Below are 9,389 nucleotides of genomic sequence, written 5' to 3'. Positions count from 1 at the left end.
CTCTAATGAATAATGGCACCTTTAATCAGCATCTTTTCATATGCTTATTATCCACCTGGATATCTTTACTGAAGTGTGTTTTCTGGCCTCATTCATTCATTCAGGTGTTTGCATTATTATTGAGTTTTGGGACCTCTTTATTCTGGATCAGATACAAAGAGAGACCTTTATCAGATATATGATCTGCAAATAGCTTCTGTCTATGGCTTGTCTTTTCATTTGCTTAGCAGTGTTTAGAACAGCTTTGAAGAGTCTTCATTTTGATAAAGTTCACTCTATCAGTTTCTTTTTAAAATAGATTATACTTTTGGTGTCATAGCAAAGAAATATTTGCCAAACCCAAGTTCATAAAGCTTAAGCTTATGCTTTTTCTCCTAGCTGTTTTGTAGTTTTAGATTTCCTATTAAGATCTATGATCCATTGTGAGTTAATTTTTATATATTTTGTGAGGTGTGGATCAAAGTTCATTTTTTTTTTTTTTGCATATCACTCTCTAATTCTTCCAGCACCACTTGTTGAAAAGATCCTTTCTCCACTGCATCCTTTTTGAGAATCAATTGTCTATATAAGTGTTGGTTTAGTTCTGAACATTCTATTCTGCTCCATTATTCTATTTTCCTGTTTTACACCAACACCATACTTTCTGATTACTGTAGTTTTAAAAAAAAAAAAAAAAGCTGAAAATCAGATAGTGCAAGTCTTCCAACTTTGTTTATCTTGTTCAAAATTGTTTTGGATATTTGGGATCCTTTGTATTTTTATATGAATTTTAGAATCAGTTTTAAAATTCCTTACATCCTGTTCTGCCAAAATTCCACCCATATCTTTGGCCATCTCCAAAGCCACATTTTCTGAAGAAGTCTCTCTAGATCCCAGGTGAAAGGAATTTCTGTTTCATCTGTGCTCCAATCACATTTGATAATATTTGATTACATTTATTCATATTTGGCTGGATGTACTTGTGTGATCTTTCCTGCCATAGAGTAAATCTCTCAAGATTTGGAATCTTGACTTGGTTCCCTGTGTCTGCTGAGGAAACTAGTTCTATGCTTTGCAGGAGAGCGCCCTGCAGTAAGAGGTATCTGCAAGACACATCTAGCTCATTGCTTGCATATCGTCAAGGAATCCTGCAGATTTAGAATTGTTTATTGATTGTTGTCTCCAAGACGGCTCAGCCTTTTTTATTTCTATTGCTACTGCTGCAGTTTCAAAGGACAATGGGCTAATGATTTTCCAAATATCAAAACATACTGTAATTGAGTTGTGACGCAAATTATGTGCTGCTCTTTCTTAACAACCTGCTTAGTGTTCACAGGTACCTTCACTCATGGAACTTTTGGGAGAATGTCATATCCTCAGAGATAGCAATGCTGTCTTTGGCGACCTGAGTGGTAGTATCTGAACTCACTCCTGCTGTTTTTCCAGTGCCCCCTGTAGCCCTCCTCCAGCCCTCCATGGGGGGCCTGCAGTTCTGCCCTCGAAAATCCTGTTGCTTCTCAGGAAGAATTCCCTATGAAGCATATTCATGTCCTTCTTGTGGAGACATTCAGTCCAGAGACCTGACAGCAGGGGAAAATGTTTAGACTGCTTTTGGTAGAACGTAAATTCTTCCATACTTGTTAGAAGCAAATCAAATGAGGAAACTGTGTTGGCATCTAACAAATCAGGATAAATGTCTGATGAGGAAGATCAGCTTCCCCATCACACTCAGGCGTCATGTTGATGTGACACTCAACTTGGCAAACATTTTCTCCTGTGAGCAACGTGAAGTTCAAGACGTTATGAAGGGCTTTTTGTTTTTCTTCCTTAGTCTTTCCACATTCACTGTGTCTGGTGAGATTATATGAATCCTGCTTATTTTCAGCCCAGCACTAAGCTTTTTAAAAGGATCACGTGTTTAAAAGGCTAGTGGACAATTTGTTAGAAGATCAAAATCCTTAGACTTTGGTCCTAGAGTTGAATCTTGGTTACTGGTGAATGAGAATTCCCGTTAAAATTTTAAATTCAGCGATATAAATTTTTAAAAATAGTTAAATATTAGGCAATTTCATTAAACACTATAGCAGTTATTTACTTTTAAGCCTGTCTCTGGGGCAATTTTGCAATGATTCCCTCCCTTTATTGATTCCCTCTTTATCAGAATCCTTGAGAGGTCCCTGTCATCATTGTCAATATCATCATCATCATCACCATCATCATGGAACTGATTCCTCTGGGAGATTCTAGGAAAATAAAGAGCTGGACGGGGTTCTGTGCAGGTCAGTGTGTGCATATACAGTAAGAAGAGTTGTCAGACATTAGATTCAAGATACCCTTTCCATTTAGAGAAGAATGTGGTCATGAAACAATGATGTGCTGAATGAAGGAAGTGATGGGAACAGGGTAGTCAATGGAAAGGAGGAGGAAGTGAGTGAAGCGGGGAGCATAGAGCCTTGGTTAGGTGATCAGCACATTGGTGAGAATGAGGGGAGTGTGATGGCAGAATCATGTCCCTACCCGGCCACAGGGTAGCCACCTGTGACATGTTACTGTACATGGCAAAATGCATGACAGATATTTTAGGACAAAAATCTTAGAGGATTTCTGTCTTCTAAATTGTCTATCAGTTAGCGTTTTAAACCCATGATACATTATTAAAGATTAGTGCAGGGGAACAAATAAAAAGGATTCATATAATCCACCAGACATACTGAATGCAGAAAGGCTAAGGAAGAAAAACAAAAAGTCATTAATAAGTGCCTTGAACCATAAAATGCTCATGAGAGGAAATGTTACACAGGTGAGTGTCGCAGCCACATCCATAATGCCTGAATTGGATGGGACAAGGGTATCCTGAGATGAGACAATAGGGTGAGTAGCCTGGATTGTCCAGGTGGGCCGAATGTATTCACAGGGGTCCTTAAAATGGAGGACATTTCCCAGCTGAGTTTAAATTCAGAGGGAGGTGTAGTCATAGAGCAATTTTCAGAAAGGCTGCTGACCATGTAAATGGAGGAAGTCGTGGGGCACAAGCTAAGGAAGGTGGGTTACCTCTGGAAACTGGAAAAAAAAAACAACAACAACAAGGAAACATTCTCTTCTAGACCCTCTAGAAGGAAGGAAACCTGCTGCTACCTTGAATTTAGCACAGTGAGAAGTGTGTTGGATCTCTGACCTCCACAGCCATAAGCTGATAAATCTGTGCTGGTTTAAGCTCTTAAGCTTATGGAAATTTCTTACATTGGTAAAAGGAAAATAACATAGTGAGCCGTAGTGTAACAGATTAAAGGTATAGGATGGGGTGTGGAGAGGATTCTGACATTTACACCTAAAAAACAACCAGGTGAAATGGGAAGGTGTTTTAAGGAAGACTTACCTGGCAGGGCTGTTAAGCAGGCTGGAGCGAGGGGAGCATTGGAGTTAGAGGAATCAATTAAATCTCTACAAGAAAAATAAGGAATAAAATGTAACAGGGCTTCAGTGATAAAGGATGTAGGAATGGAAATGGGCAGAGAGATATAAATATTACTTTGAAATTAGCTACAGGTTTGATGACTGCATGTTGGGGAGACTTAGCCGATGTGTGGACTGAATGTTTGCATCCCCTCAAAATCCGTATGTCGAAACCCCATCTCCCAGGGTGATGGTATTGCGAGGCGGGGCCTTTGGGAGGTGATTTGTAGGATAAAATGAGGTCATGAGAGTAGAGCTCTCATGAATGGGATTAGTGTTCTTATACAAGCCCCCAGAGTGCTTGCTTCTCTCTGCTCTCTGGGATATGAAGATATTGGGAAGACAGCCATCTTCGAGCTGGCAATCCTCTCAAGGATACATTGACCTTGAAAGTCTCAGCCTCCAAACCATAAGGAATATGCTGGTTGTTTAAGCCACCCGACACGCGGTAATTTGTTACAGCATCCCAGACTGACGAAGACAGTGGAGAATGCCTCTGAGTTTGGCACTGATTGCCTGGAGAATGCTGAAACCCAGGGAAGTGGGCAGCACAGACGTTTACTCATTTAATCCTGCCAACACAGTAGGAGATAGAGTCCACAAAATCCTCGCTACTTAAAAGGTAAGGAAAAAGAGGCACAAATAATAACAACGACAACAAAAACAACAATAATTTGTCCAAGATTCACACAGAACCCCCTGGAGGCAGAGTGAGAATTTGTACTCAGGCAGGCTTGCCCAAGAGCCCCTGCTCATAACTAATAAGTCAGATCACCTTGCTTATGTGGATCAGTTTTTTCAACTGTGATATGAGGATACTGTGTCTAGTAACTTATAATTTCAAAATAATTCACTGTAACGGAATCATTAGTCACAGGCCTTACAAACCACAGAAACCTACACATACAAAAATAACTCGTTAGGTCAAGATAACCAATAACGTTTTTAAATATTATACCTGCTGGGCCTTTGCAATAAAATGTCTTTTTATAATTCTGTCTGGCTACAGAATAACTTCATACTCCTGCATGCTGCTGGTGGCTCCCATGTTGGACAGCACGGGCCTAGAGATTTTAAATTACTTGCCCAGACTCGCCCAGGAAGCTCGTGGTGGGATCCTAGCTATAGTCTGGGACTTTTCCTTCCTATCCAACAAGTCCCTCATGGAAGTTTAGAAGCTTCTCCTTTGGTGCCCAGCTGTCTATCCGTACTTATAACATCTTGTCAGGTGTTCCAGCCTGCTCCTGAACATCAGCCAGAACCCACTTCTGCTCTATTTTGTCCAGGTAATACCTTCTAGCAACTTCCATTGCCTTCTTGGCATCAGTTCTTACCTGGAAGTGTAGTGGCTAGAGGTGGAAATGTGTCCACATGACAGGTTTTTCATAAACATAGCAGGAGTGGTCAAGAGAATAAAACGTCAGGAAGATGAGTAGAAACAGGTCATTTAATATACCAAATGGGTACTTTCAATGTCTGTGTTTCCGAGTCCAGGCTTGTTCTGCTCTTGCATTACAGGCCAATAAATCAGGAGACCAGGTTTTGGGGCAAGAAATAGCGACTTTAATTTGGAAAGCCAGCTGAGAAATGGTAGAATAATGTCCTGGGGAACCATCACCCCAAGTCAGATTTCAGGCTCTTCTTATATTAAAAATGGGAAGTGGGAATGCTTGGTTGTTGCAAACTTGGTGTATGAATTCTTTGTTGTTAGAATCCTTTGTTCTTGCAGCTCTTCACCTGGGTCACATCTGTGTAAACCTCCAACAAACAAATGTTATTTTCTATTCTGTAACTTGTTATCTTTATGTGAATAGAAAAATGTAAATATCCTTCAAAGTCAGAGCCTTGAGAATAGGTTCTCCTGTATATTTCAGGCTCTAGGCAACATTGTTTTACAAAAGGTGCAGAACCAACAAGACTAAGCCTAGGAAACAGGGCACAGGGTTAAAGTCAAAGGAACAGATCTAATATGGAGTCAGATTTTTTCTTTCCTATTTCAGTATTGCCATAGATAAGGCAGTTTGGGCAGCTTTTCGTAGGGTCCTGGAGGCTTTCTCTCTCAGCCTCTGTGTGCCTCTGTTGAAAAACCTTCAAAGCTATCTGGCCTGCTGGTAAACCACTCCGCCTGTTTTGCCCTGAAGATGTGTTCTGTTTATAACTGATCTCTACTTCTTGGAAAAAAACTCAATAAAAACTCAGTTGGTTTTCCACCAGCCATGGGCAGGGCTGAGGAATAGCACTTTATTATTTTATAAAAAAAAAAAGAAGTCTTAAAACAGCACTGGGCACATAGGAGAGAGTCAATAAATGCTTCCTGGCTTAAATCAAAATTGATGGCTCAGTGATTCCATGGCTGCTGTATTTGCTGAGCTTGCTAATACTTTGCTCCATTACACATTTTTTTAACTGAAAAAGAAATACATGCATGTGGTTAAATAAATTCAAACAGAGCACAAAATTACACAAGTGAAAGAAGTTTTCCCTCATCCTCTCTTCTTTCAGCCCTCCCTGGAGATGCCACTGTTTACAATCCTTTGTGTGTTTTCCAGATATGCTATGCACATTCCGACCTATGTATGTAAATTCCTTTAAAGTATTACTTATTTTTAACTTAAAGGGATTTAAATCCTCAAGTGTCTTCTGCCCTGGTAGTAGAAAAGAACAAATCTGACTCCATATTAGATCTGTTCCTTTGACTTTAACCCTGTGCTCTGTCTCCTAGGATTCATCTTGCTTGTAAAACAATGTTGCCTAGAGCCTAAAATATACAGGAGAGCCTATTTTGAAGGCTCTGACTTTAAGGATATTTAACACTTTTCCATTCATATAAAGATAACAATTTACATAATAGAAAATAACGTTTGTTTTGTTGGAGGTTTACAGGGATCTGACCCAGGCAGATAGCTGCAAGAACAAAGGATTCTAACAACAAAGAATTCCTACATCAAGAAGATTGCAAAAACCAAGCTCGTAGGAAAGAAGCCTGAATTCTGACTTGGGGAGATGGTTTTCCAGGACATTAGTTTGCCATCTAGGTCTACAGAAAGTTGCTATTCCATGCCCCAACACCTGGTCTCCCAACTTACTGGCCTGTTCTGCACTAAGGAGAATGAATTTGGACTCAGTAACACTCCTATCTTCCTAGCAAGCTGGGCACTGGAATTGAGGGCAGCTTTCCCACACCCAGGGACATACTGTGTGCCCTTGATGGTTCCCCGAGGGTGGGGTGTGGTTTACCCAGGAAGGATGGGGACTATGCACCAACACTCAGGCAGTATGCTCCTTCTGGGATCTGACCTCGTACCTCCCGCTCCCCGCCAGCACAACACCTGGGAGAGTGGAGGTAAGGCAGAGATATTGCCTGCCTGTGTCCCAGCGTGTAAAAGGGGAATAGGTACTCTTTCCAAGGTAGTTCTGAGCGACAACACCTGCGGGTGCTTGGTTCCCAGAGCAAAAGGAAACCCAGCTCCAATTTGGGGCAACGGGTGTGATCCCCGTAGGGGTCCTGCAGAGGCCTTGGGTGGAGGGCTGGACCAGGGAGGTAAAATATGAGCTGCGGGCCTTGAAGGGTTAGAGAAGTGTGCAGAGGCAGGACTGCTGCCTCCTTCAGGATGCCCCCAGAGTTAAAACTATTTCTCTCCATCTCTGCTACTCTCCTCCAACCTCCAGATCCCTGCCTTCTCTCTGCTCCTCCTGTCCATGTCTCTCCCTCCACTTTTCCCCTTCTCCCCTCCTCCTCCCATCTTCTCCGTCCCTCGCTTCCCCACCTTCTCTCGCAGAACCCAGAGAGGATCACTGGCCCTCCTGCGCATGCGCAGTCGGTGCCAGCTGGAACGAGGGTTGGAAGCTCCAGCTCCGAGCAGGGGATCGGCCCCAAATTCTGCTCAGCTCTTTCGCCTGGTAGGACTTTTTCTCCTGCCCCGGCGCCCCGGCCACAGCTGTCCAGGGCCAGGTGTGCACCTGCCGCCTCTCGCCCCAGCCGGGCTCCCCTGAGTCCGCGGCTGGAGTCCCTTTTCCCTCTCCCGCCCGCGAGTCCTCTCCTCCCGGGCTGCCTCTCCTCGGCCGCCGGCCCGTCCCCGCCCCTGGGCGGGCTGTGTCCCGGGCGGGCGGGGTCTGCGGACCCGGACGGGGCAGCTGGGACTGGGGCTGGCCTCCGAGCGGGGCTACTGCCCGCGTCCCCCCCCGGCTTTCCCTGCCCCGCGACCCCGGGGCTGCACTCGTCTCCCTTCCCCTCTCCCTGGGGGCCAGCTCAGTGTTGTGGGCGCTCCTCCCCGGGCTGAGAGCCTCCGGCTGTGAACCCCAGCTTCTCCGGGTGGAGTCGGGAAAAGGGAGCGTCAGTCCTGAGCGAGTTTCCGTCTCCTCCCTCAGTGTTTCTGCCCCAGGTAAGTACCTTGAACACTTTCACGTGTTATGATGGCAGTGCTTGATGATGTCACTGTTTTTATAGTGATAGGGATTACAGTGTTGAAAGCAAGGCTTGGTTCAGTTAAAAATGAGCTGAAGGCATGAGGCTGTGACATCCTCCATCTTTCCCTCTCCCAGGGTGAAATGTGTGACCGTCGATCTTAAAAAGATAGTTACAGTCCCTAACTAGCCCAGCCCAGCTAGGGTGTGTTAACAGGAACAGCACCACCAGAGGCGTTGGAGACTCAGGGACATTGCAGTCCTAAAGAGCTCCTGGCAAAATTCGGTTTGTTTTGGTTTTTTGGTTCTTCTTAAATTGTGGGGCAGACTAGTTGTATAGAGGGAAAAATAAATGTCAAGAAATATTTTTTCATTTAACTTCTTTATTGTGATATTGTTCACACACCATGAAGTCCACCCACTTAAATGCTAGAATTCAGCAGCTTTAGCATATTCACAGTGGTGCAACCATTAATATTCCAGAACGTTTTCATCACTTCAGAAAGACCAGTGGAAATGATTGACCTATCCACCCCTTCCCAGTGCTGGTTCTAAAGAAGATTCTTGGTTGTTCCTGACCATAAATTATCTTGTTACCCATAAAAAATCTGGTAGGAAATCTAAACAGAATTGTATTGAATCAGTCTATCAAAGCAAGAAGAATTAATGTCTTTATGGCATAAATTTCTTCTACCCATGAATATATCTCGGACCCTATATTTTCATATTTCCAGAGCCTGGCCCATGGGAAGTCCTCATTAATTGTTGGGTTTGTGAATGATGAGATTCTATACATCGTTAGTTGCAAACTGAAGCCTTTCACAGAAGAGAAAATAAACTCAATGAAGCCAAGTGACTCTCTGATGGTCAGAAAGAGTGACAGCCAGTGCTGGAGTGATCCAGTGGACTTGGTGTTTGTAACCTGAATTCTCCAGCACCTACAGCTAAGGGGATCAGAGTATTCTTTTATTTTTTCTAAATGGCGTTGCTTTTATTTTTACTTATTTTTTAAAATTATTTTTATTGAAGTGTAGTCAATTTAGAATGTTAGTTTCAGATGTACAGCAGAGATTCAATTATAAACATATGCATATGTATCTATATATCTTTTAGTTTGTTTTTAGTACAACTCATTACAAGAAATTGAATATAGTTCCCTGTGCTATATAGTAGGTCCTTGTCATTTATTTTATATTTATTAACGTGTATCTGTTAATCCCCCTTTTCCTGCCTGCTAACCACAGTTTGCTTTCTATGTCCATGAGTCTATTTCTAGCAGCACCGTTTTTGCTAGTAATATATGCTGGTTGGCTGCTTTCAGTTTCAGTAATTCCACCTTATCTGTGGGCATTTTCCTTCTGGTGGGCCTGTGTGTGGTTTGCTCACGTGATATAAGAGTTGTGTATTTGGGAGAACCCCAGGCCTCGTGTAGTGCCTGGTACAGAGTGCCCACTGAGCTGATGCTTGAACTGAGAAAAAAAAACAAAGTAAATGTTGGAATTTCCACTATGGTTGAGACTTCCAGGTTTCTATAACCTGTTTATCGCACATTA

Source organism: Camelus dromedarius, unplaced genomic scaffold (assembly GCF_036321535.1).
Source record: "Camelus dromedarius isolate mCamDro1 unplaced genomic scaffold, mCamDro1.pat HAP1_SCAFFOLD_200, whole genome shotgun sequence".
Lineage (NCBI taxonomy): Eukaryota > Metazoa > Chordata > Mammalia > Artiodactyla > Camelidae > Camelus > Camelus dromedarius.
This window is presented reverse-complemented; position numbering follows the sequence as displayed.